The 27,847-nt window shown below is 44.3% G+C and overlaps 10 non-coding genes across 10 annotated transcripts; 6 read left to right on the top strand and 4 right to left on the bottom strand.

Annotated features, from left to right (window-relative positions):
* The first annotated feature begins 367 nt into the window (after positions 1-367).
* Trnap-ugg (transfer RNA proline (anticodon UGG)) lies at positions 368-439 on the top strand. The gene has a single exon. It is a non-coding gene; the product is annotated as a tRNA-Pro (tRNA).
* A 6,116-nt stretch (positions 440-6,555) lies between these two features.
* On the bottom strand, positions 6,556-6,627 carry Trnad-guc (transfer RNA aspartic acid (anticodon GUC)). Its single transcript has one exon. It is a non-coding gene; the product is annotated as a tRNA-Asp (tRNA).
* An 11,300-nt stretch (positions 6,628-17,927) lies between these two features.
* Positions 17,928-17,998, bottom strand: Trnag-gcc (transfer RNA glycine (anticodon GCC)). The gene has a single exon. It is a non-coding gene; the product is annotated as a tRNA-Gly (tRNA).
* A 2,574-nt stretch (positions 17,999-20,572) lies between these two features.
* Trnag-gcc (transfer RNA glycine (anticodon GCC)) lies at positions 20,573-20,643 on the top strand. The gene has a single exon. It is a non-coding gene; the product is annotated as a tRNA-Gly (tRNA).
* A 2,291-nt stretch (positions 20,644-22,934) lies between these two features.
* Trnag-gcc (transfer RNA glycine (anticodon GCC)) lies at positions 22,935-23,005 on the top strand. Its single transcript has one exon. It is a non-coding gene; the product is annotated as a tRNA-Gly (tRNA).
* Positions 23,006-23,190: 185 nt separating this feature from the next.
* Positions 23,191-23,273, top strand: Trnal-cag (transfer RNA leucine (anticodon CAG)). The gene has a single exon. It is a non-coding gene; the product is annotated as a tRNA-Leu (tRNA).
* Positions 23,274-23,423: 150 nt separating this feature from the next.
* Positions 23,424-23,496, bottom strand: Trnar-acg (transfer RNA arginine (anticodon ACG)). Its single transcript has one exon. It is a non-coding gene; the product is annotated as a tRNA-Arg (tRNA).
* Positions 23,497-26,764: 3,268 nt separating this feature from the next.
* Trnag-gcc (transfer RNA glycine (anticodon GCC)) lies at positions 26,765-26,835 on the top strand. The gene has a single exon. It is a non-coding gene; the product is annotated as a tRNA-Gly (tRNA).
* Positions 26,836-27,014: 179 nt separating this feature from the next.
* Positions 27,015-27,097, top strand: Trnal-cag (transfer RNA leucine (anticodon CAG)). Its single transcript has one exon. It is a non-coding gene; the product is annotated as a tRNA-Leu (tRNA).
* Positions 27,098-27,243: 146 nt separating this feature from the next.
* Trnar-acg (transfer RNA arginine (anticodon ACG)) lies at positions 27,244-27,316 on the bottom strand. The gene has a single exon. It is a non-coding gene; the product is annotated as a tRNA-Arg (tRNA).
* Between the last annotated feature and the right edge of the window lie 531 nt (positions 27,317-27,847).

Here is a 27,847-nt window from a genome sequence, read left to right as displayed (position 1 = left end):
TAAAAAAAAATTTCGGGCAACAACGCTGAAATTGGTGCCAGTCCAGTCAGTGGTGTCACATGTGGTCAATCGAAATTAGAATCATAAAGTGTCTCATCGTGCGTCGCGTTGGGTTGGGGTAGATCGGAAATTGGTGCGACCAAAGTTCGATACGATATCCCATCAGTGCATGCACGGTGCTAGTAACTTTTCGATAAAAACCCGAATTAGACACATCTGTTGGGGGCAGCAGATGGAGCTTCAAATAACGGGTTATCTTTATTAGCTGTATGATGAGAATTTGATTGGATTTTTTTTTTGAAGTTTGATCATTTTAACTCTTGGTAAGGTCTTTATAATAGCTTTAGCAAAGATTCAAACCATCAGCGGCTCAATGGTCTAGGGGTATGATTCTCGCTTTGGGTGCGAGAGGTCCCGGGTTCAAATCCCGGTTGAGCCCGGATTTACTTTTTTATGCTATTCATCATGTCACCACGAGACCTAACCTCAACATATGTGACAATTCTTAGGTCATTTTGTCACATCACACATGTACGTCAGCATTTCCTTGCTCTTGCCAATATGACCAGAGAATTGCCAAACCTCTTAAGGTTAGGTTTCATTGTGTAATGAACGTTCAATACATTGTGCATGTGATGGATGTTAGAAAACGTTGTAATCTTTTTTATGCCAAAGGTTGGGGATGCGTAAATTCAAAATGTGCATAAATTGAAAAGGGCATAAAAGAAGAGGGAATTTTATGCATAAATTAAGTCAGAGGTTTGATGAGGAAACTTAGATCACGATAACTGATCTTACTTCAGGGCATTTGGATTGCGGTCAAGAGCATTTCCAGTAGTTCCCAGAGAGCCCAAAATAAAGGGTTCCAAGGTGCTTCAGAGTCGTTTCAGGGAGTTTCAGGAGCCTTTAAGGGCATTCCGAAAGAGATCCCATGAAGCCACCTTGGAGCCATCTGAGACCTCCTGGTACCCCCCTGAAACCAGCTGGGTCCTACAGAAAGGCCCCTAAGACCTCCTAAAATTCCCCCGAGACCTCCTGTAACTCCCTGGACACTATGAAACGCCCTTAAGATCATTCTGTAGGGTTTTAGTCACCGTCCAATGGTATATTTATTGGTTGTTGATATTTTTCGGTGATTGCTACACACTAACGCCTCGATTTATTACGTTTCGGCTTACTCTTCTTCAGCCATCATCAGATTTGTCTAAATCGATACACTCGCCACTAGTGTGGCTCTATTACTCGCCACTAGTGTGGCTCTATTAACCAATAAATATGCCCTTAAGATCATCTGAAGCATTCCGGCGATCCACTGGAATCTCCTGAAACTTCCTGAAGCGCCACTGAGATTCCTAGAAACGCCCAAGAGAGCTCCTTGAACCCTACTGAGAATCCCTGAAATCCCCCAGAGTTCCCTTGAGACCCCCTGGAACGCCCCTGAGACCCTCTGAAACGCTTCCAGAACATCCCTAAACTCCTTGTGCTTCCCTGAAACACGCCTGAGATCCCCAGAAACGCGTCTGAGACCGTCCGGAAGTTGCCTGGAAACCCCTAAAATCCCTTGAAGCGCCACTGCCTGGAACCCTGGATCCCCTTGAAATGCCCCTCAGATATTCTAGTATTCCCCTGAAACGCCGTTGAGACTCCCTAGTACCCTGTGAAACCCCGTAAAGCGCCCTAGAGATCCCCTGGAATCCACTTAGATCTCAAGAAGTGTCCCTAGGCCCTCTGAAATGCCACTGAGATCCTCTGAAATCTCTCTGAAATGCTCCTGAACCCCCTTAGATCATTAAAGGCGTCACTGAAAACCCTGGAATCCCCATGAGATCTCATGAGACCCCCAGAAACCCCGCGAGACTAGATTCACTATTTATATTAATTAAAAATCCTGAAAACTGGCGACTGGAATATCTAACCAAATGTACTGGCACCTCTAGAAAAGCTTTTGACAACCTTTGTGTTTCCACAACGTAAAAAAATTTTACATTATCAACTCAACTGAATTTTTCAAATAATGGTCGTGTTAAAAATTGATGCTCAATGATGGAAATCTGAAAAGAACATTAATTTATTATCTGTACGGTTGCAATACTTCCCTCGTAAGCAAGCTGTTTTAAACTGTCCAGGTTGATTAGCGCTAGAGCTGTCGGTGCCAGACCGTATATAGTGACAGTACTTAAGACCCCTGAAAACTTTTGCTCGATAAAAACAGAACGAAATGTAAATTTAAATTTACTTGGATTTCCCCGAGTTAATAAATTGAAGATGAATGTAAAACTGTTTTTTTTTATTTGCAAATTTTGTTTGAATGGTTTGTTGAAGCCTCATGCGTCATGCATCTTCCTGGTTAAGAAGCGATCCTGACTACTATTATAGTTTAATCTTTAATTTGTCAGCAAATTTTCACCTTCCCATAAAACCTGTGCATATCGTTCTAATCCATTCTTTCCCGCACTTTCAATAGCAGTGACTTTCGAGACTCTTTTCAGGAATCCTCCAAATGCACCTCCCGGAATTTCTGAATGGATTCTTCCTGGGATCCCTTCAAAGATTTCCCCAGGGATTGCTTCAGGAAATTCTGGAAGAATTTTTTAGATAGGGTGCGGGCACCGGTTTTGGCCAGTCTAAGGGAAATCATTTTTGTAAAAATAACCAATAATCCAATGAAAACTACCAATGTGTTAAATGAAAGGTTTCAATCTATACTTTATGAGAAAAATGCAGAAATCAAGCTAATACATGATTTTCGTATCAAAAGTGGCGCTGGCCAAAATAGAAGCATTGCCGCGGTTTTGGCCATATTCTCAGCTTTGGTTTCTATTTTGGCCAATCGCGTGTATTGCTTATGGGAGTGGCCAAATTAGAAGCACCCTGGTCAAAATAGATATATGGGAGCTGATTTTTTAAGAAAACATATTTTTTTCTTCCATTTTTCAATCAAAATGTATGGTTTTCAAAGCTGTAATCATCATATTATATTAGAATCTACTAGTAAAAAATAAATTTATGCCAATATAGATCGTAACAGGCTGAATACCGCACTATGGCCAAAACTGAAGCTTCTACCCTACATATTCAAGTTTGCTTTTCTCCAAGAATGCCTTCTCGAATTCCTTCAAAGATTCGTTCCAGGATTTCGTAAATTACCCTTTCAGTGATTTCTTCTGGAATTTCTCTCGGTTGGGATATGCAAAAATTCAGATTTCTTCAGGCAACCCTGAAGTGATTCATAAGGGTTTTCCCCAAGTAACAATGAATTCTGAACAGTGAGAATAGTAGCTGAACAATAGCTGATTAATGGTGTCAATGGCTGAACACAATGACAGTTGAATAATGGTCTGAAGTAAGGCTTGTTCAATCACCAAAATTAGACGTTTAGGAGATAAATAAAGGATTGTACGTCTTGTGCTCAATTTTTGTTCAAATGATGGCTGATTTAAAATAGTTGGAGAAACGTTTGTACAGTATCAAATTGTTACCTGGGTCGTGTCAGAATTTCTGATTTGATCCCTTGTTCTCAACTTGTTCTCAACTTGTTCTCAACTTTTTTTTCAGCGATTTCTTCAATAATTCTTTTCGGGATTTCTTATATGATTCTTTCTTTAATTCCTGCTCAGCTCTCAGTCGAGGTTCCTGCCGTGATGCTTCCAAACGTTCCTTCAGGTATTTTCTGCGAGATTCCTTCAGGAATTATTTCAGGGATTTCTGATGGAATTGCTTTAGAAAATCTTGGAAGGATTCTTTCGGGTATTTTTGACGACAATGCTACAGGGATTCTTACTGGGGCATCCTTCCCTCCTAGTATTCTGTCAAATATTTCAGATATATATTCAGAGAATCCTACTGGAACTAATTTAGTTATACATGGTGGGAAATCTGCTGGTATTCCCTGAAAGATGCTTCCCGTAGTTTTTTCAGGGATTCCTCTCGGAATTTCATTAGCAATTCATCGCGGGATTTCTTCTCTGGTTCTTCCAGGTCCAGGGATTGCTGCTGAGCTTTCAGCCGAAATTCTTCTCAAGATTCTTCCAGATATTTTTTTCCAGCACTCCTTTAGAGATTCCTCCAAGAATTCCTTAAAGAAATCCTCCCGAGATTCCTTCAGGGATTTTTTTTTCAAGTGTTCTAGTCGATCTTCTTTCAGAGATGTACCGCTGGAATTCCTTCGAAGATCCCTTCCGGAATTTCATAAAGGTTTCCTTTAGGGGTTTCCACTAGGATTTCTTCAGAGATTCTTCATGGTATTCTTTCAGGGGATTCTTATAGATATTTGTTCCAGGATTCTTTCTTGGGCCCTTTCAAAGATACTTTCCGATTTTATTGGCATTCCTCAAGAGCTATCTCCAATAAGTCTTCCCGAGATTTCTTAATTATTCCTTCAGGGATTCCGGTCGAGCTTCCAGCCAGGATTCCTTTCAGAAATTTCTTTAAGGATTCCATCAGGGATTCTGTACGGCAGTTCTCCTGGATATTCGTCAGTGATTTTCAGAGATTTTTTCCGAGATTTGAACATGGAATTTGCTTACTAACCCAGCGCGAGTTAGAGGTAATGAAAATGTGAAAGAAAGAGAAAAAATAATGAAACAGTAACAGAGAGAATTTAACTTTGTGATGCACCTAGATATGTCTAGTAAACCATAATGTCATCCATCTGGCAATCAATTTATCATTCTTCTTGAGTAGTTACCCTCTTCTTCACTCATAATAGATGCACTCCCAAGCATCACTTTGATAATTGGTTAGTCTTGAAAAGGTTCTACCTTCATAAAACCTAATATCCTTAACTCAGGTAACATGCTGGTTTTAAGAACCTCTTCTAGGCTACTTGACCAAAAACAACGATAGTATAAAAGTTACGCTTACATAGAGCTGGCAAAAATATCAGGTGTTGATGACTGTTCTGGCTGCACGGACAATGACAGCCATCAGCGATGATTGCAGAATACGTGCGCATACGTTCTTGACTACCATGCTTCCGTGAGCTTAAGGCGAGAATTTTAGAAAGTTGTTGACAACCGAGAGTAGCACACACGATGCATTGGATACAAGTGATGGTGTCGCCACCGGGCTGTCAGCGCTGGAAACTAGATGCTATAAAAGTTCTTGCCAACTGGGAGCAATCAATAAAAATATAAACAGCAATCATCCCATTAAGTTGCGACATTTCTAAATAGGTTAAAAGTCAATTTTCGCACTTTCGATAAGTTCGGATTTCAACCAAGAGCATAATATTTACTAAGTTGAAGCGAGGCGGACCAAGTTCCAGTGGTAATTTAGGGTCATAAAGAAGAAAAAGAAAAAGCATAAGAAGAAGAAAAAGAAGAAGAAGAAGGAGGAGGAGAAGCCAAAGACGAAGATGAAGTATTAGGATTTACACAAAGACATTTAATGTATTTCTGTCATACAACATCACCAATAACTGCTTTTCTGAAGTCTTTACCACAGACAAACAGACGTAACACTTGCGAAATTTCCATCGACCACGTTTTTAACGATCATTTTAAATTTTCATAGTTGTGGCTTTCACAACCAGAGGCGCGCGCATCGTTTTTCTATGCGTTTGACGTTTCACACTAGCGCCTTCTGTTAACGATATTGCACAACACAGTGATTCGTGCAACTTTTCCACCAGGTGATGGTAGTGTGAACTGAGCGATGGATTTCCATGAAAATCGTTCAAGGTGTTACGTCTGTTTGTCTGTGTCTTTACATTGCAATGTTATCGCCCAACGCCCACAAATACCCTCTTCGTTTACTGATACGGAGCGAACCGTGCCTGATAATAGTAGCTTCAGATGGTATACCTTCAAAATTAACAATTGTGTGAACAACGAAACGACCAAATCCGCGACGAACGCACACCTCCTCTCGTGACCAAACAACAACGACGGAGGCGGACGAGATTTAAATCCAATATTTACTCCCGCGTGTTTTATTTTTTTTTAGCCATCCTCCGACGGCGTATGCCTGCCTACGCGGTACGCAAACTGAATAAATGAAATATTTGTTATGATTTTTTTCGCGTCTTCCCCTCACCTAATTTTCCATGAGGGAGGATACTTCTGTGAGCTGCAGCGTTCTATTTTGTTTTTGGCTAACACGTCCTCCGACCAAACCCCGTCCTCCTCGGAGTTTTCCCAATACATTTGTTTGTTGGCACTTCTGGGCCGTTCGTGCCAGGAATAGTTCCGGAGGACTTCGCTGCACGGAATAAAAAGGCATCAGCTTCATGCATTGCATGTATCTAGTGACTAATAGTCTTCGAACGGAGGGTAGATTCGGTTATTCCTGTGCTTCCATTCCAGGCCAGTTCATCCTTTAATGACTTGTGGGAATTGCAGCATGTTCTTTAAATTATTTTTATTCAAAATGAAGCGTGACGACAATTTCGAACGAATAGACGTTTAGGTTGCTCACTAACATAAGTGCTCATTAATAATGGAAATGATAAGGAGGAGGATATGGTACGCTCGGTAGTCTGAATAAAAGCCGAGCAAAATCTTATTTCATAAATCATTTTGTGCTTGAGTAAAGCAGTAAAAAATGAACTTTCTTCTCCCCGACGGGGAATTGAACCCCGGTCTCCCGCGTGACAGGCGGGGATACTGACCACTATACTATCGAGGATATGTGAGGATGATAATTTGAGTTTTGTTGGTTATCATTATTTTTATTCACAAATAAATGGGTTCATTGAAGCGTATAGGAATTGAGTGTTATCAGCGATTTTTGTTCCGGTCAGATACTGATACCTCTTCCGTATTGTAGCAACGCTAGGTGTTTTATGATCACTCGGAGATCACTGTGTTATAAGACGAATTGGAACATTTTTAAGTAACGGACCTTCGATCACGGAAGCTGAACCGTTCGCGCAAAGGCTTTGTGCCACAAACCGACATGTGCCGAAATAATCACGGGAATCTTCTCACGAACGAGCGTGAAGTGGTAGCAGCTAAGGGTATGCGGTATACCGAAAAGTTTCGTCAAAAGCACCTCGAAACGAAATTCCGCGGAATTCCACGGAATTCAACCAGGCGAAATTTATGATTTTGAATTTCGTTTCGTTTCGTCAAATTCTAAAAATTTCGCCTTCAAAAAATATATTTTGACGAAATTAAACGGAATTCCGCGGAATGTCTAATAAATTTCGAAAACAAGTTCATTGTGTAAATGCCTTTTTTGAAAGAGTTTAATTTTTTAGTGGAACTCTTGAAAGGGATTTACCATTACATCTGTATGACCAGGGCTGGATGTACGGGTGGGATGGGGGTGGCCGGGGGTGGTTATTCGGGCTCTGGGCCCCCACATTTTAGGCCCCCCTACAAAGACCTTTTTTGATTATTACACATCAACTTTATGTTTCATATTGCTCAAATGCTGTTTGAAAACAAAGAAATTTTTGTATGGTCATCACCAAGGGACCTTCGCATCCGCTCGGGCCTCGGGCAATCCTTGATCCGGGCCTTACTTACCTTACCGGTCAGGCTAAGGCCGGGGTGGCCTCTGCTGTACATAGTAGCCGCCTCCATTCCATTCGGTCCATGGCTGTTTGTCTCCAGTTCCGCACTCTGCGTAGGGTCCGCAGATCGTCCTCCACTTGGTCGACCCACCTAGCTCGCTGCGCTCCACGTCTTCTTGTACCGGTCGGATGACTCTCGAGAACCATTTTAGTCGGGTTGCTATCCGACATCCTGATGACGTGACCCGCCCACCGTAGCCTCCCGATTTTCGCGGTGTGGACGATGGTTGGTTCTCCCAGCAGCTGATGCAGCTCGTGGTTCATTCGCCTTCTCCAAGTCCCGTCTTCCATCTGCCGTAGATGGTACGCAACACCTTCCGTTCGAAAACTCCAAGGGCGCGTTGGTCCTCTGCACGTAGGGTCCATGTTTCGTACCCATAGAGGACGACCGGTCTAATCAACGTTTTGTAGATGGTTAACTTCGTGTTACGGCGAACTTTATTCGATCGTATAGTTCTGCGGAGTCCAAAGTAGGCACGATTTCCTGCCACAATGCGCCTCTGAATTTCTCTGCTGGTGTCGTTGTCGTCGGTCACCAGTGAGCCCAAGTACACGAATTCTTCAACCGCCTCGATTTCATCACCGTCGATATGAATTCGGGGTGGCGGGCGCGGTGATTCCTCCCTGGAGCCCTTTGCCATCATGTACTTTGTCTTCGACACATTAATGACTAATCCGATTCGCCTGGCTTCCCTCTTTAGTCGGATGTACGTTTCCGCCATCGTCTCAAATTTACGAGAAATAATATCAATATCATCGGCGAAACCAAGCAGCTGAACGGACTTCGTGAAAATCGTCCCACTCGTGTTTATCCCCGCTCTTCTTATTACACCCTCCAAAGCAATGTTGAACAGCAAGCACGAAAGACCATCACCTTGCCGTAACCCTCTGCGAGATTCGAAGGGGCTCGAGAGTGTCCCTGATACTCGAACTACGCACATCACTCGATTCATCGTCGCCTTGATCAACCGTATCAGTTTATCCGGGAATCCGTATTCGTGCATAATCTGCCATAGCTGTTCTCGATCGATTGTATCATACGCCGATTTGAAATCGATGAACAAGTGATGTGTGGGCACGTTGTATTCGCGGCATTTCTGCAACACCTGGCGGATGGCGAACATCTGGTCCGTTGTAGCGCGTTCACCCATGAATCCAGCCTGATATTGCCCCACGAACTCTCTTGCAATCGGTGATAGACGGCGGCATAAAATTTGGGAGAGTATCTTGTAGGCAGCGCTCAGTAGTGTGATCGCGCGGTAGTTTCCGCAATCCAACTTGTCGCCCTTTTTGTAGATGGGACACACGATACCTTCCATCCATTCCTCCGGTAATACTTCCTCCTCCCAAATCTTGGAAATGACCCAGTGTAGTGATCTCACCAGTGCTTCTCCACCGTATTTTAGAAGCTCGCTTGGTAGTTGATCTGCTCCAGCGGCTTTGTCGTTTTTCAACCGGCCAACCTCCTCCTCAATCTCTTGAAGGTCAGGGGCCGGAAGTCTTTCGTCCTGTGCACATACTCCTAGATCTGTTACCACGCCTTCTTCGGTACTTGCAACGTCGCCATTGAGGTGCTCATCGTAATGCTGCCGCCACCTCTCGACCACCTCACGCTCGCTCGTGAGAATATTCCCGTGATTATCTCGGCACATGTCGGCTTGTGGCACAAAGCCTCTGCGCGAGCGGTTCAGCTTCTCGTAGAACTTTCGTGTGTCCTTAGCGCGGTACAGCTCTTCCATCGCTTCGCGATCTCGTTCTTCCTGCTGGCGCTTCTTCATCCGGAAGACTGAGTTCTGCCTGTTCCGCGCCTGTTTGTAACGTGCCTCATTCGCTCTCGTACGGTGTTGCAGCATTCTCGCCCATGCTGCATTCTTCTCGTTTTTCAACTGTTCACATTCGCCGTCGTACCAGTCGTTTCTGTGATTCGGAGTCGCGAAGCCTAGTGCTGTAGCCGAGGTACTACCTATGGCGGATCGGATATCCCTCCAGCCATCTTCAAGTGTAGCTGCGCCAAGCTGCTCTTCCGTTGGTAAGGCCACTGCTAACTGCTGCGCGTAGTCTTGAGCCACTTCTACGTTACGAAGTTGCTCGATGTTGAGCCGCGGCGTTCGACTTCGACGCGTGGTGATAACTGTCGAAAGTTTTGAGCGCATGCATACAGCGACTAAGTAGTGATCCGAATCTATATTCGCACTGCGGTATGTGCGGACGTTGGTTATATCCGAGAAGAATTTACCGTCGATAAGAACGTGGTCGATTTGGTTTTCTGTTTGGTGGTCGGGTGATCTCCAGGTGGCTTTGTGGATATCTTTGCGGGGGAAGAAGGTGCTTCGGTCTACCATACCACGGGAGGCTGCAAAGTTTACGCATCGCTGGCCGTTATCATTCGATACGGCGTGCAGGCTGTTTCGCCCGATTACCGGTCTGTACATTTCCTCCCTTCCTACCTGCGCGTTCATGTCGCCGACAACGATTTTCACGTCACGCGGCGAGCAACCATCGTATGTTTGCTCTAACTGCGCGTAGAACGCTTCTTTCTCGTCATCGGGTCTCCCTTCGTGTGGGCAGTGGACGTTGATGATGCTGTAGTTGAAGAAACGGCCCTTAACTCTCAACATGCACATCCTTGCGTTGATCGGCTGCCACCCGATCACACGTTGTCGCATCTTGCCCAACACTATAAATCCTGTTCCCAGTTCATTGGTGGTGCCACAGCTTTGGTAGAAGGTAGCCGCTCGATGCCCGCTTATCCACACTTTCTGTCCAGTCCAACAAAGTTCCTGCAACGCCACGATGTCGAAGTTGCGGGGATGTAGTTCGTCGTAGATTATCCTGTCACATCCTGCGAAACCTAGTGACTTGCAATTCCATGTTCCAAGTTTCCAATCGTAGTCCTTATTTCGTCGCGTGGGTCTTTGCCGATTGTAACGAGTCGTATTTTCCCCTATGTTATTCGCAATGGGGATTTTTACGGGTGGCTTATTGGGCCTACGCCAACACTCCTGTCTCGCCGGAGGGCCATCGTGCCAGTTCTGTTTAACGTCCCAACCAACACTGGGACGACCACGCTGATGGGGCTACCACCTTGGATCTAGCTGGGCGTGGTGCAGCGTTTCTTACTCAGCCGCTGGATGCCAGAACAGACGCTGTTTGAGCCGCACCTCCTTGGTGAACAGACACTTGGATCGTACCTCCTCAATCTAGCTGAAGTCAGAAGGACAACAGTGCCCAGTGATCCGGGCCTGTGTATGACGAAACGCTATTCACGGTTAAGCTCTTATTCCTTTCGTCAATAAGAAATCCCATAGAATTTTCTGGCCAAATTATACATGTACGATTCATAAAGCTATAACCCTAGGCTAGTCCCGAATGATCTGAAGGTAGAACACAATTTTTAAATGATTTTGGGAGTGGTTTTGTGATCCTTGGTCCTCGGTGAGAAGGGCATACACATCAACCATAACATCAGGTCCGCTTAACAAGTAGAATCTTGAGTCCAGTTTTATCTGGTAGAATTGTATTCCTAATATCTGGAGATGATTGTATTTATATTTTTAGAATTTGCGAATCGAGTTTGCGGATGCTTCAATGATTACCGCATATATTTCGTAAGCATTCTCTGTGAGTTTTACAGGGTATTTTCTGATAAATTCAATCATCTATCATTTCTTTGAAGCTTGTAGATTTCAAGCTTTCTTTAGCTTGATTGGTAAACATCTAGTAGTTGATGTTTCCACATCATATGCTTCATGTTTCTGATAAACAATCGATATTAGAGCATCTTGCAGTAAAGGTGTGCGCCGATTTGAAATCTGTCGGCGACGGCGTAATCGGCGTGACGCCGAGAGCACTTTCGGCGGCGTCGGCGTGAATCGGCGTGGCCATAATTTTGACTTCTTTATCAATTTGATCTTGGCAAATCAATACTAGTTTTTTTTTATTTTTAATTAACTTACCTCAATCGTTGAGGATTCAACAAAATGTTTATAATTAATGTTTAAATTTATTTAGATTTTCCTTTTTCTTTTTAAACTTATCTTAACTCTTTCCTTCCCACGACTTTGAACGGCTAATCCTGTGTCAAGAAAGCGTTTCCGAAAAAAGTGTTTGAACAAAAGTTATTGAAAATTGGACAGATTTTTCAAAATTAACGAAAAATAGTTGTAAATCAATAGTATTTTGATTGTTTATCAGCAGTTACACTTTTAAAACAAGTAGTTAGGATCTACAAGATATCTTTCCAAATATTTATCTCCAAACACCATTAGGACTTAAACTTCAAATTCCCACTATAATCTACTTAGATTCCACTAGCAAGTTGCTCCAAATCTTGAATACTCATTGAAAAAGAAACATCTGTACAAATGACTTGATTTTTTTACGCAGTGAGATGTGCAAAACTCCAAGTAAATTGCTACAATATTGGCTGACTTACAGCTCAAAGTGGTCAGAATCGGTCCAGGGCCCTAATGGTCCTCCACCAAAGTTGGGTACCTATCTGAAATGTTTAGACATATTATACGAATCAAAATAAAATCTACTTTCGCGACTACTTTTACCCGCAGTTAGAGATACGCGCGAGACAGTCGCCTAAGAAAACATACCTGTTTTTAAATTTTCCATCATAGCGCTCTTTAATAATTCTTGAAAAAAAGTCGCCACATGGCCGGATGATGTGATGACTGCTGCCACTGCACGTGACATTTGCACTGCGATTGAATTTTGTTCATCATTGAAGGCCTTGGAAAGTAGTCACCATAATTGTGTTTTGCTTGCAACGCACAATATCAAACTATATTTGAACACCCCTAGTCATTCATTCTGAATAACATGCATGCGAATAGGAATTCAATTGTAAGTTTTGTGAGGAGATGTTTCCAAATTAGATCACCGAATTTGTGAGTAATTCTATTTTTCATGTGTATGTTTGTTCTAATAAATGTATTATTTTAGCATTTTAGCTTACCGAAGACAAATCCAATGTCGGGCTTGATGTGAGAAACGGTAGAAAAACGGCAGCCCCAGTAACAAACCTAAAAATGGAACTGTAGCAAATGAAGTCTTGAAGATGAGACTAAACTGAAACACCGCCACGCCAACGCTAGAAAAAAATTCAAACACGCAGCATCCATTTCCTGATCAATTTGATATAACTGCAAAATTCCGCGGAACTTTTTCGCAAATTTCGTTTTGTTTCGAAAAATACCGAGTGAATTCGGATTTCGTATCGATCTCACGAAACATTTTTGAATTTCGTTTCGTTTCGTACCGCATTGCGTCAGAAATTTCACATATCGTTTCGTTTCGTTTCGCTTTGAAAAAATCCCATACCGCATACCCTTAGTAGCAGCATTACGATGAGGACCTCAAAGGCGAAGTTGCAAGTACCGAAGAAGGCGTGGTAACAGATCTAGAAGTACTTGCGCAGGATGAAATATTCCCCAGCCCCTAACCTCCAAGAGATTGAGGAGGAGGTTAGCCGATTGAAAAACAACAAAGCCGCTGGAGCAGATCAACTACCAAGCGAGCTTATAACATACGGTGCAGAAGCACTGGTGGGAGCACTACACTGGGTCATTATCAAGATTTGGCAGGAGGAAGTACTACCGGAAGAATGGCTGGAAGGTATCATCTGTCCCATCTAAAAAAGGGTGAAAAGTTGTATTGCGGGAACTACCGCGCTATCACACTACTGAGTGCTGACTACAAGATACTCTCCCAAATTTTATGCCGCCGTCTATCACCGATTGCAAGAGAGTTCGTGGGGCAATATCAGGCTGGATGCATGGGTGAACGCGCTACAACGAACCAGATATTCGCCATCCGCCAGGTGTTGCTGAAATGCCGCAAATACAACGTGCCCACACATCACTTGTTCGTCGATTTCAAATCGGCGTATGATACAATCGATCAAGAACAGCTATGGCAGATTATGCACGAATACGGATTCCCGGATAAACTGATACAATTCATCAAGGCGACGATGGATCGAGTGATGTGCGTAGTTCGAGTAACAGGGACACTCTCGAGTCTCTTCGAATCTCGCAGAGGGTTACGGCAAGGTGTTGGTCTTTCGTGCTTGCTGTTCAACATGGCGTTAGAATGTATAATAAGGAGAGTGGGGATAAACACGAGTGGAACGATTTTCACGAAGTCCGTTCCGCTGCTTGGCTTCGCTGATGCTATTGATGTCATAGCTCGTATATTTGAGACGATGGCGGAAACGTACATCCGACTAAAGAGTGAAGCCAGGCGAAACGGATTAGTCATTAATGTGCCGAAGACAAAGTACATGATGGCAAAAGGCACCCGCCACCCCGAATTTCTTTCGACGGTGATAAAATCGAGGCGGTTGAAGAATTCGTGTACTTGGACTCAGTGGTGACCGCCGACAACGACATCAGCAGAGAAATTCAGAAACGCATTGTGGCAGGAAATCGAGTTTATTCTGGATTCCGCAGTACTCTACGATCGAACAAAGTTCGTAGTCGCACCAACTATCTACAAATCGTTGATTAGATCGGCAGTCCTTTAAGGGCACGAAGCATGGACCCTACGTGAAGAGGATCAACGCGCCCTTGGAGTTTTCGAACGGAAGGTTTGGCGTACCATCTACGGCTGAATGCAGGTGGAAGACGGGACTTGGAGAAGGCGAATGAACCACGAACTGCATCAGCTGCTGAGAGAATCAACCATCGTCCACACCGCCAAAATCGGGAGGCTACGGTGGGCGGGTCACGTCATCAGGATGTCGGATAGCAACCCGACTAAAATGCTCCTCGAGAGTCATCTAACCGGTACAAGAAGACGTTGAGCGCAGCGAGCTAGGTGGGTCGACCAAGTGGAGGACGATCTGCGGACCCTACGCAGAGTGCGGAACTGGAGACAAACAGCCATGAACCGAGTGGAATGGAGACGGCTACTTGTACAGCAGAAGCAACCCCGGCCTTAGCCTGATCGGTAAGGTAAGGTAAGGTTGATGTCGGGTTTGACGTCATCATCGATGGTAAAAGCTTTGAACCTACAACACCACACATTTACGCTTCCTAGCTGGGGCTCAATCGAATGATATGTGCCTTGACTGAGGCTGGCGCTGATGTCAATTGAATGATCAGAGGCTAGTCAATTGATATTCCGATGGTAAATGGAAAATAAGTGATTACCTATCTCAATTTCAGCTTGAAATATCGGTTGATACTGACACTTCGCAACACTGGAGGGAATCGTTGAAGCATTCCGAGATGATTCCAGCGATTCCTTCAATGATTTCTACCGATTTTACATTCGGAAATTTTCTGGAGATTACTCCAGAGATTGTTCCAGAATTGTTTTAGCACTAACTCTCAACAATTCTTCACTGCAAGATTCCTTCCGAGACTTTTCAGGTATTCTTTCATTGATTCCTCCTAGGATTGCTTCAGTGATTTCGTCATTGATTCTGCTTACGTAATTTATGTATTATACGTAATGAGTATAACAGACAAACTAGAAAAAGTGTAGAATTAGGTACCTGTTAAAATACACGGTAATAAAAACAAAACAAAAATTTTAAAAACACAGCCTAGTCTATGGAAAAAAGGAAAATTCCCCGATGCAAAAGTTAATATGTAGCTGTAATGCTTACCAAAATAAGCTTTTTTCAACGAACAATTCTTTAACTAGGTATGATACCCTGCTTTGGTATGCTACAGCTATGTGTCAGTTATTCGCACCAACTTGGGAAAGAGTTAACCGAGTCATGTTTTAAAACAATATTCGGTTGTTAAAATATCTGATGAAAAAGTTAGCAATTGCAGTAGTGCTCAACAAGGTGAACATTGATAAGAAAAAAAAATCAGCAAGTTTTAGCCTACAATTGAGAATCAAAGGGGTGTAAGTGACCATTTTGTCGATTTTGAGCTGAGCATATCATAAAATTCTTCAGATTTCAAGCTTTCAGGAACTTTTTCAAGATTGTTTCTACGATGATTGGAAAAATTACAACAAATCAGAGAAAATTGGGTTGATTTTGAAACTCCATACATTTTGTATGGGATTAAAAATTCTTCAAAAACTTCAAACCTCATTTACTCGAAAGTGGGTTTTTGCTTCTAACAACAAACCCCCCCCCAATTACAATCGGCAGTAAACTGAAGCAGCCATATTGGTTTGTGTTACATTCATTTGCAGGTAGTATTCTATTCCATATTTAGTATGACAATGTTTCTGGATTCAATTTATACTGTCGACAGTTGTGGTTGTGCTGTTTCATCATATAACTCTTTGTTTCTGGCTAACAATAAGCTTTTTCAAGATGCTGCTTTATAGATCATCTCTACTTCACCTACCACATTAACTCCCAAGCAACACACATGTTATATACGAGTAACGACAGCGCAAATTTTGGTTGTATAGAAGTTAATTCGACGTTATTTCAACATTGTGTTACAATTACGAAAAAATAAACTTCTATACAACCAAAACTTGCGCTGCCGTAACTGTTATATAACATGTGTGTTGCTTGGGTTTCCCCCACAGTTCCCTAACGATGTCGACTTTTCTCAAGTTTATTAGACTTGAATATCTACCCTTTCTTCTTTTTGTTTTGTGCAACGTAAAGTAATGAAATCAACAACCTATTCGGCTTAACGACCCTTTCGATCTAACGGCGCTCGGCCTAATGGCTTTTGGCCTAACGGTTTTCAGCCTAATGTCCTGCTCTCTTCTTGTAGGACCTTTTAGAAAATCCTGAAAAAATCCGAAGATGAATGAGAAAAGAATGAAGCAAAATCTCTTGCAAGAAAATGTTCAAATACAAATTTCTTTCAGAAGACATGATAGATCACAAATTGTAGATTTGTATAATGAAAGAAATTCCCGTTACACTCGAAGACATTGGAATCTAAACTCAAGAACAGTTTGGATGGCCTAGGATATCCAGACAAAATATTCTGCATTATATTCTACCTTTTTTATGCTGTTGAGCACTAAAACTTCAGAAATATGAAGCAAAAAACTCTATCATCCGGGTTCAAAGAGTTAAGAAATTCCTGCTGTACAAATGCCAAAACGAAGAACTCCTGAAGATTTTTTTTCGGATTGGTCCCAGAAGGACGTTCTGCAAAAAATAACAGAAGAAACTGATTGAGGAATCCCAGAAAGTACTTTTAAAAGATTTCCTCTCCTGGAAAATCGAAAAAGAATTTCTGGAGACATGTTAGAACATAACATTGGAAGAATTTCCATGGAAAATTTTGAAGATTCGGAAGAATTCCTGTAGAAATTTCAGGAGAATCTCAAAGGCAACTCTTGAAGAAATTCAAAAAAGATGTTTTGGTTTAAAGCCCTGATTTTCTTAAAGAATTCCGATTCCTGGTGGAATGACTTAATGAATCCTCGTAGAAACTCCAGAAGAAACTTCAAATGAACACCAAATGCCAAATTTAGTGTCTAGACGCCATGTTAGTGGTTGGTGAAGTGGCAAAAACAAAAATCCAAAAAATCACCCTCAAAATCTAACCACCATCATCTAAAATCAGACAAACCACAAAACCCATTCCGACAGCCTAGCTACCCATGCCTAGCGGTACGCCTATAACCTCCAAGAGGAAGGCCCAAACCAAGGGCCGAAAAATTGGAAGCTATTAAGTAATTCCACCTAAAACCAATTTTGACCGGAAATAGCCAATAATAGAGGGACAATTTATAATAATAACTGCAATAATTTTATTTTATGGTTTCAAAATATTCCACAAAAAACGGACGTTTATCATATGACTGTGGCAATTGTGGCAATTCGGGCGTTCATGGGTCAACAGGTTTGGTGAGTTCGTTCCATGTCTAATTCTTCGTATAACTCGTATCGTTTGATACGGTTTGTTCACACATCTTTTCCGATGTAGATTCAAGCGATGCTATGAGGTTGATGTTTGATCTTAGATATATCAGATTAATATTCAGGTAATTAATAAAATATTTTTGGTATTCTGCAAGTATATATTCATTGACAAGAAAAATAGTTGGGCGAAGTCTAACCCAAATATTTTCCAGAATGCTTTCTCGTACTTGCTGTATATGTGTTGGATTAAAATAAGATTTTACAAAAGTATTGTACACATAAAAATATTAACTATAACCTTCAGCATTGTGTAAGAATTATTGATGGACTTGTATCTTTTGAAGAAGAAAAAACAAGATAAAAGAAGCCGACGGCTTTTTCCGGGTTCCCTACATGTAGTTGGTAGAGTAATTAGCTAAAAATTCTAAAAAACAAAAATATAAACATTCTATATCGTATGTGTTTGACGACAATTTCGTGGAACAATGTTTATAATCAATGATACCATTCACCTCATCATATTCCCTTAGATTGATTAGTCATTGGATATAAGAACGTCTCGTGAATTGATATATTTCAAAATATTAACATTGCATCGGCCGGGAATCGAACCCGGGCCGCCCGCGTGGCAGGCGAGCATTCTACCACTGAACCACCGATGCTGTGTCAAAATCATGATTGGATGAAATTCAGCAGCAAATATTCATTTCCATGATTTGGAAGCACATATCTTATCTTCCTCTGCGCCGTGCTTTAAATACATAACTTGATTGGATATGAAACAAAATCTGCAACGCATAAAATTTAAAAAAGAAAATGTGAGTTCAATCATTCTTATCCAAGCAATACACTCATCAAGACGATCATGACACCTAATTAGCTATGAATCTAACAAGCAAATGTTAAACTGACTCACATATATCTCCAGCAATCCGACTATTATACATGTGAGTGAGTCAAACAAACGCTTTCATTTATTGATAATAAAATCATCAAGTGGAAGTCAGTATGAAAGTTGTCAAAAGTTTGTTATGCGTGGTAAAAGAAGATTGAAATGTAGCGAACAAAATAAGTTTCAATTTAAGTTTGTCATCAGTTATTCGTCACAACGCGATAACAACAAATTGCCATCTTCAATAACGTCTGATAAAACGAAATTGATAGGCAGTGTTAATTGCTTGTCAGTCAGTCAGGTATCGAAGTGATGGGCCGATAGTCAAGCTGATATAAAGCTATCTGTGTCAGAAACATATTTTAACATCAGAACTCATAAGATATCATACCGACGGGCACCCGATCGTTGAATTGTTAAGAACTGAGATTCTTTCCGTGATTGATGTGAATCAGTGAATCAGTCAATTTTGAACTGATTTTCATGAAATTTTGTACACATGTAGGCACGATCAGTACTATCTCTGTACGGAAAATCAAGCCTACTGATTCAAACTTGACGGAGTTATAGCAAACAAACATCCCGTGCAAAAATGGAATCGGGTGTACTCTCAAAGGATTCTACTCGGGTAGCTCTCGTAAGTCCAACTAAGAAAATCATTTTCTACATGTTCAAATAAGAGAGGACAACTTGCTAGAATGGGTTAGAGAAAAATGAGTAGTATGCGAAATATAAGTTTTTTTTTTCAATATAACCATTCAGTATTTGCATGGAAATCTTTTGGAATATCCCATGTAAACGACTAATGATTTTGTTTTCTTCTGTGAATGTTTCAAAGAAAACCAATTTTCGTAAACTTGTAATCATAATTTCTAAAGAAATTCCCAAAAATTTAATTATGTATTCATCAGTTGTAATCCGGCAAAATCCATTTCGGATTCACAAAAGCAATCATTGTCAAACGGCTATTCATCTTGGAGATGCACGCATGAATGCACCAGCCTAGAATTAGAAACGCTTTTCTCCCTGGTGATGGGCTACCTTCATTCATTTCACCCGAATTTGAATTGCATTATTTTTTCTCTCTTTGAATGCCTCTTTTCTTTTATTCAATTTAGACGCGGTCCCGATTCTGATGATGATCTCCGGTGATGTTGGTATTCATCGCTCGCTCACTCGCACATGAATATAATTATTGACAGGCTGAGGAGAGAGCACACACGGCTTACTATGATTGGTCTTTATTGTGCGTGTAGTTTCCGCAGCAGACGCTGATGAATGACAGCTGTAATAATAGTGATTGTTGAGTTCGGTGATGCAGGGATATGAAAAGATGGATAATTTCCACGCTTGTCAAAAATTAGCGCGGAGTACAAGAATGGGAAATGAACCTTAGAAATCAAATCAATGGAGTTCAGGTTCATTGGTTAAGTCATAGCATCGCCACGTTTTGGTACAAATTATCAAAATTAAATTTTTACATTCCATCAACCGGAATTTTACACTATAGATGTAAATGCACTTCACATCAAATAATCTCCCTTTAGTTGTTCCTCTCGCATAATATAACAAAAACAACGCCGGCTATTATTAAAGTACGTGAAGAATACTCCAAATTTTACATGCCTTTCCTGTCTCGTTTCCTCTCACTCCACACAGCTCCTCGTTCGGAAACGAAATCCCTTTCATAATGCAAGAGCATCGAAAAGAAGTCCAATATAATTTCCCTCTTCCTCCTCACTCCTCACCAACCGCACCACACAATCAAGCGAACAATACGCATCAACATAGCAGGCCGATCCTGCACAGTTCCGAAGCTCTTCTTTTATCGCCGCTCTCTCCCGGCGAGCGCTCGCAGGCGATTCGATCGTCGTGATGAGTCGGAAAGAGGGAGAGAATGTGCGAGAAACGAACGGCCAAAGCGCGTGAGCGTGCGAGGAGGAGCGCGAAAGAGAATAACTTCAACTGATGCATGCAGCGAGGCCCGTGGTCGTCGAAGCCGAAGCCAAACTCATCCCGGGCGGGCTGTGTGTAGTAATAAAAACAAAATTTAACAACTTGACGAGGGTGACATTCGGAGTAAACAACGAACATACATTATTCATGCAGGCAAGAGGCTCGCTATTATAATAGTGGATGGATAAGGAACGTCGACGATTGTTCTGTTCCTGGCGATATCTATGGAAGAAGATCCAATATGTGCAATGGACTTGGACAGTGAGAGAGGGACAGAAGGAAGTTAATTTTTCGTGCGTGCTTCTTAGGATTTTCGTAAATTTATCTTTAGAAAGAATTAAAACGATAATGAGTTTTGTTTGCAAAATTCATCGCAAATTTCAACGAAGCATCGGTGGTTCAGTGGTAGAATGCTCGCCTGCCACGCGGGCGGCCCGGGTTCGATTCCCGGCCGATGCATCTAATATTTTATTTGTGATTCAAGTCGTTACCGTTCCTCGACAATATTTCAAATAAATCAAGTGAACTAAATATTAATATTCATAAAATAAAAATCCAATATCAAAAGCAATATGAAAGTATGAATATCATGTCGTCAAAATTTTGTTACTCATTCAGTTGGCTTCAAACTTAAACAAATTGCATAATATTGAAGCTCTAGAAGAGCTAGAAGCTCTAGAAGAGCTAGAAGCTCTAGAAGAGCTAGAAGCTCTAGAAGAGCTAGAAGCTCTAGAAGAGCTAGCAGCTCTGGGTGCTTTGGAGAAGCAGGAAGCTCCCGAGAAGCTAGAAGCTCTCGGAGAGCTAGAAACTCCCGGATAGCTAGAAGCTCCCGGAGAGCTAGAAGCTCCCGAATAGCTAGAAGCTCCCGAATAGCTAGAAACTCCCGGAGAGGTTCAATCACTGGGAGAGCTCCAAGCTCCCGGAGAGCTCCAAGCTCCCGGAGAGCTCCAAGCTCCCGGAGAGCTCCAAGCTCCCGGAGAGCTCCAAGCTCCCGGAGAGCTCCAAGCCCCCGGAGAGCTCCAAGCCCCCGGAGAGCTCCAAGCTCCCGGAGAGCTCCAAGCTCCCGGAGAGCTCCAAGCTCCCGGAGAGCTCCAAGCTCCCGGAGAGCTCCAAGCTCCCGGAGAGCTCCAAGCTCCCGGAGAGCTCCAAGCTCCCGGAGAGCTCCAAGCTCCCGGAGAGCTCCAAGCTCCCGGAGAGCTCCAAGCTCCCGGAGAGCTCCAAGCTCCCGGAGAGCTCCAAGCTCCCGGAGAGCTCCAAGCTCCCGGAGAGCTCCAAGCTCCCGGAGAGCTCCAAGCTCCCGGAGAGCTCCAAGCTCCCGGAGAGCTCCAAGCTCCCGGAGAGCTCCAAGCTCCCGGAGAGCTCCAAGCTCCCGGAGAGCTCCAAGCTCCCGGAGAGCTCCAAGCTCCCGGAGAGCTCCAAGCTCCCGGAGAGCTCCAAGCTCCCGGAGAGCTCCAAGCTCCCGGAGAGCTCCAAGCTCCCGGAGAGCTCCAAGCTCCCGGAGAGCTCCAAGCTCCCGGAGAGCTCCAAGCTCCCGGAGAGCTCCAAGCTCCCGGAGAGCTCCAAGCTCCCGGAGAGCTCCAAGCTCTCGGAGAGCTCCAAGCTCCCGGAGAGCTCCAAGCTCCCGGAGATCTCCAAGCTCCCGCAGAGCTCCAAGCTCCCGGAGAGCTCCAAGCTCCCGGAGAGCTCCAAGCTCCCGGAGAGCTCCAAGCTCCCGGAGAGCTCCAAGCTCCCGGAGAGCTCCAAGCTCCCGGAGAGCTCCAAGCTCCCGGAGAGCTCCAAGCTCCCGGAGAGCTCCAAGCTCCCGGAGAGCTCCAAGCTCCCGGAGAGCTCCAAGCTCCCGGAGAGCTCCAAGCTCCCGGAGAGCTCCAAGCTCCCGGAGAGCTCCAAGCTCCCGGAGAGCTCCAAGCTCCCGGAGAGCTCCAAGCTCCCGGAGAGCTCCAAGCTCCAGGAGAGCTCCAAGCTCCCGGAGAGCTCCAAGCTCCCGGAGAGCTCCAAGCTCCCGGAGAGCTCCAAGCTCCCGGAGAGCTCCAAGCTCCCGGAGAGCTCCAAGCTCCCGGAGAGCTCCAAGCTCCCGGAGAGCTCCAAGCTCCCGGAGAGCTCCAAGCTCCCGGAGAGCTCCAAGCTCCCGGAGAGCTCCAAGCTCCCGGAGAGCTCCAAGCTCCCGGAGAGCTCCAAGCTCCCGGAGAGCTCCAAGCTCCCGGAGAGCTCCAAGCTCCCGGAGAGCTCCAAGCTCCCGGAGAGCTCCAAGCTCCCGGAGAGCTCCAAGCTCCCGGAGAGCTCCAAGCTCCCGGAGAGCTCCAAGCTCCCGGAGAGCTCCAAGCTCTGGGAGAGCTCCAAGCTCTGGGAGAGCTCCAAGCTCTGGGAGAGCTCCAAGCTCTGGGAGAGCTCCAAGCTCTGGGAGAGCTCCAAGCTCTGGGAGAGCTCCAAGCTCTGGGAGAGCTCCAAGCTCTGGGAGAGCTCCAAGCTCTGGGAGAGCTCCAAGCTCTGGGAGAGCTTCAAGCTCTGAGAGAGCTCCAAGCTCTGAGAGAGCTCCAAGCTCTGAGAGAGCTCCAAGCTCTGGGAGAGCAAGAAGCTTAGGGAGAGCTAGAAGCTCTGAGAGAGCTACAAAACCTGTAATATTGAAAGAGCTATAGAAATTGCGATGTAAGTAATAAGTATTATTGGAACTAAATAGAAAAAGTTCTAGAAAACGAAAAGCCAAAAAGAATTTGCTGGAGGATTACAGGCGAAATCAGAAATATTTCAACAAGGCATCGGTGGTTCAGTGGTAGAATGCTCGCCTGCCACGCGGGCGGCCCGGGTTCGATTCCCGGCCGATGCAATCGAGTTATTTTTTATTCGTTTTATTATTATTTATTATTACAATATCACCTTTATTTTAAACATTTGATTATGCTGTAATCCTTACTATATTTATTAAATCGTGTGTTCATAGAGTTTCAGTTCATATTTTGTAAAAAAAAATCTAGCATCTTCGAGCATTTGTCGCAAATGCTGCATGATATAGTCAGGATGGCCGAGTGGTCTAAGGCGCTACGTTCAGGTCGTAGTCTTCTCTGAAGGCGTGGGTTCGAATCCCACTTCTGACAAGACGCTTTTTATGCCCTGCGTGTTCTTGCATGTATGTTGCAAAATAACCTGAGAATTGTGAGAAAATTTGAGTTTAGGTTTCGTGGTTTAGTAATGAATTCACCTGCTTGAGTAAAGTGCTGAGAGTAAATATTATTGTAAAAATAATTCGATCCTGCCAGGAGTCGAACCTGGAATCTTCTGATCCGTAGTCAGACGCGTTATCCATTGCGCCACAGGACCCTATAGATCGATCAGGCAATACGACTTCGATAGGAGGTAAATATCTTGGGTTGAGCGTAGTTAAGATATAAATAAGACTTCAATATCTGAATGCCGAGTTCGGATTTTATGAACAAAATTGGAACATAACAAGAGCTAGAAGCTCTGGGAGAGCTAGAAGCTCTGGGAGAGTTTAAAGCACTGGGAGAGTTGGAAGCTCTACGAGTGCTTCAAGCTCTACGAGTGCTTCAAGCTCTACGAGTGATTCAAGCTCTGGGAGAGCTAGAAGCTCTGGGAGAGCTAGAAGCTCTGGGAGAGCTAGAAGCTCTGGGAGAGCTAGAAGCTCTGGGAGAGCTAGAAGCTCTGGGAGAGCTAGAAGCTCTGGGAGAGCTAGAAGCTCTGGGAGAGCTAGAAGCTCTGGGAGAGCTAGAAGCTCTGGGAGAGCTAGAAGCTCTGGGAGAGCTAGAAGCTCTGGGAGAGCTAGAAGCTCTGGGAGAGCTAGAAGCTCTGGGAGAGCTAGAAGCTCTGGGAGAGCTAGAAGCTCTGGGAGAGCTAGAAGCTCTGGGAGAGCTAGAAGCTCTGGGAGAGCTAGAAGCTCTGGGAGAGCTAGAAGCTCTGGGAGAGCTAGAAGCTCTGGGAGAGCTAGAAGCTCTGGGAGAGCTAGAAGCTCTGGGAGAGCTAGAAGCTCTGGGAGAGCTAGAAGCTCTGGGAGAGCTAGAAGCTCTGGGAGAGCTAGAAGCTCTGGGAGAGCTAGAAGCTCTGGGAGAGCTAGAAGCTCTGGGAGAGCTAGAAGCTCTGGGAGAGCTAGAAGCTCTGGGAGAGCTAGAAGCTCTGGGAGAGCTAGAAGCTCTGGGAGAGCTAGAAGCTCTGGGAGAGCTAGAAGCTCTGGGAGAGCTAGAAGCTCTGGGAGAGCTAGAAGCTCTGGGAGAGCTAGAAGCTCTGGGAGAGCTAGAAGCTCTGGGAGAGCTAGAAGCTCTGTGAGAGCTAGAAGCTCTGGGAGAGCTAGAAGCTCTGGGAGAGCTAGAAGCTCTGGGAGAGCTAGAAGCTCTGGGAGAGCTAGAAGCTCTGGGAGAGCTAGAAGCTCTGGGAGAGCTAGAAGCTCTGGGAGAGCTAGAAGCTCTGGGAGAGCTAGAAGCTCTGGGAGAGCTAGAAGCTCTGGGAGAGCTAGAAGCTCTGGGAGAGCTAGAAGCTCTGGGAGAGCTAGAAGCTCTGGGAGAGCTAGAAGCTCTGGGAGAGCTAGAAGCTCTGGGAGAGCTAGAAGCTCTGGGAGAGCTAGAAGCTCTGGGAGAGCTAGAAGCTCTGGGAGAGCTAGAAGCTCTGGGAGAGCTAGAAGCTCTGGGAGAGCTAGAAGCTCTGGGAGAGCTAGAAGCTCTGGGAGAGCTAGAAGCTCTGGGAGAGCTAGAAGCTCTGGGAGAGCTAGAAGCTCTGGGAGAGCTAGAAGCTCTGGGAGAGCTAGAAGCTCTGGGAGAGCTAGAAGCTCTGGGAGAGCTAGAAGCTCTGGGAGAGCTAGAAGCTCTGGGAGAGCTACAAGCTCTGGGAGAGCTACAAGCTCTGGGAGAGCTACAAGCTCTGGGAGAGCTAGAAGCTCTGGGAGAGCTAGAAGCTCTGGGAGAGCTAGAAGCTCTGGGAGAGCTACAAGCTCTGGGAGAGCTACAAGCTCTGGGAGAGCTACAAGCTCTGGGAGAGCTACAAGCTCTGGGAGAGCTACAAGCTCTGGGAGAGCTACAAGCTCTGGGAGAGCTACAAGCTCTGGGAGAGCTACAAGCTCTGGGAGAGCTACAAGCTCTGGGAGAGCTACAAGCTCTGGGAGAGCTACAAGCTCTGGGAGAGCTAGAAGCTCTGGGAGAGCTAGAAGCTCTGGGAGAGCTACAAGCTCTGGGAGAGCTAGAAGCTCTGGGAGAGCTAGAAGCTCTGGGAGAGCTACAAGCTCTGGGAGAGCTACAAGCTCTGGGAGAGCTAGATGCTCTGGGAGAGCTACAAGCTCTGGGAGAGCTACAAGCTCTGGGAGAGCTAGAAGCTCTGGGAGAGCTACAAGCTCTGGGAGAGCTAGAAGCTCTGGGAGAGCTAGAAGCTCTGGGAGAGCTACAAGCTCTGGGAGAGCTACAAGCTCTGGGAGAGCTACAAGCTCTGGGAGAGCTACAAGCTCTGGGAGAGCTACAAGCTCTGGGAGAGCTAGAAGCTCTGGGAGAGCTAGAAGCTCTGGGAGAGCTAGAAGCTCTGGGAGAGCTAGAAGCTCTGGGAGAGCTAGAAGCTCTGGGAGAGCTAGAAGCTCTGGGAGAGCTAGAAGCTCTGGGAAAGCTAGAAGCTCTGGGAGAGCTAGAAGCTCTGGGAGAGCTAGAAGTTCTGAGAGAGCTAGAAGCTCTGGGAGAGCTAGAAGCTCTGGGAGAGCTAGAAGTTCTGAGAGAGCTAGAAGCTCTGGGAGAGCTAGAAGCTCTGGGAGAGCTAGAAGCTCTGGGAAAGCTAGAAGCTCTGGGAGAGCTAGAAGTTCTGAGAGAGCTAGAAGCTCTGGGAGAGCTAGAAGCTCTGGGAGAGCTAGAAGCTCTGGGAGAGCTAGAAGCTCTGGGAGAGCTAGAAGCTCTGGGAGAGCTAGAAGCTCTGGGAGAGCTAGAAGCTCTGGGAGAGCTAAAAGCTCTGGGAGAGCTAGAAGCTCTGGGAGAGCTAGAAGCTCTGGGAGAGCAAGAAGCTCTGGGAGAGCTAGAAGCTCTGGGAGAGCTAGAAGCTCTGGGAGAGCTAGAAGCTCTGGGAGAGCTAGAAGCTCTGGGAGAGCTAGAAGCTCTGGGAGAGCTAGAAGCTCTGGGAGAGCTAGAAGCTCTGGGAGAGCTAGAAGCTCTGGGAGAGCTAGAAGCTCTGGGAGAGCTAGAAGCTCTGGGAGAGCTAGAAGCTCTGGGAGAGCTAGAAGCTCTGGGAGAGCTAGAAGCTCTGGGAGAGCTAGAAGCTCTGGGAGAGCTAGAAGCTCTGGGAGAGCTAGAAGCTCTGGGAGAGCTAGAAGCTCTGGGAGAGCTAGAAGCTCTGGGAGAGCTAGAAGCTCTGGGAGAGCTAGAAGCTCTGGGAGAGCTAGAAGCTCTGGGAGAGCTAGAAGCTCTGGGAGAGCTAGAAGCTCTGGGAGAGCTAGAAGCTCCCGGAGAGCTAGAAGCTCCCGGAGAGCGAGCTATACAGAAACTGCTATATATAGAAGAGCAATAAGTATGAAAATATATATGGGCACTAAATAGAGAAAGCGATATAAAACGAAAGAGCTAGAAAAAATTAGCTGGATCACTACAGTCGAATTCTGAAGTTTTCTAACAAGGCATCGGTGGTTCAGTGGTAGAATGCTCGCCTGCCACGCGGGCGGCCTGGGTTCGATTCCCGGCCGATGCAATTAAATAATTTTATTGGTTTCAGTATTATTATTTATTTATTATAATATAACCTTTATTTTTACGTTTTGGTATTACTGTAACATCTACTATATTTATAAAATCGTGTGATAGAGTTTCAGTTTATATTTTGTAAAATAAAACTTTGATCTTTGATAATTTGTCGCCAATGCTGAACGGGTCAGGATGGCCGAGCGGTCTAAGGCGCTACGTTCAGGTCGTAGTCTTCTCTGAAGGCGTGGGTTCGAATCCCACTTCTGACAAGACGCTTTTTGTATTCTGCGTGTCTTTGCATGCAAGTTGCCAAATAACCTGAGAATTGTAAAACATTTTGAGATTATGTTTCGTGGTGTAGTAGAGAATTCCCCTTAAGATGCTGCTAGAAATAAGTAATGTTGTAAAAATATTTCGATCCTGCCAGGAGTCGAACCTGGAATCTTCTGATCCGTAGTCAGACGCGTTATCCATTGCGCCACAGGACCCTGTGTATCGATAAAGCAGCACGACTTCGATAGGTGATAAATGCAAAAGAAAAACACAATTTCATTGAGCAACAGTGATGAAGTAAACGTAGTTGAATTATAAATTAGACGTCAAAATCCAAATGCCGAGTTCGGATTTTTTTGAAAAAAGCCGAATTTCTTCAGTAAAAATCAGTCCTGTTCAATGAAGTAGGTCGAACATTGTCGAAGTTGCTCTTCTTCAATACCTAGCCTTGAAAATGTTTGACAGTTCTCAGGTCACTTGATAGATTACAGACAAGCAAGATAGAGACAAAAAATAAATTCTACTTTACCGACGTTGCAGCCATTGTTGTAATTGTCCATTGTCATATAATTTAGGAACTGTCAAATATTTTAGAGCTTAGGTTTGATGGTATAATAAAAGAAAGTAAAAATGCCAAAACTTGTTTGCTTTTCGCCACAACAAAAAATAAGAACAGGTGACTCAGATGTAAACTTGAATGAAAAGTCACTGGATATTTTCTGTTCTTAAAATCATTGCTTTCTACG

The sequence above is a fragment of the Aedes albopictus genome, chromosome 3, assembly GCF_035046485.1.
Source record: "Aedes albopictus strain Foshan chromosome 3, AalbF5, whole genome shotgun sequence".
Classification (NCBI taxonomy): Eukaryota; Metazoa; Arthropoda; class Insecta; order Diptera; family Culicidae; genus Aedes; species Aedes albopictus.
The sequence above is the reverse complement of the archived record's forward strand: the minus strand, read 5'-3'. Positions and strand labels throughout refer to the sequence as shown.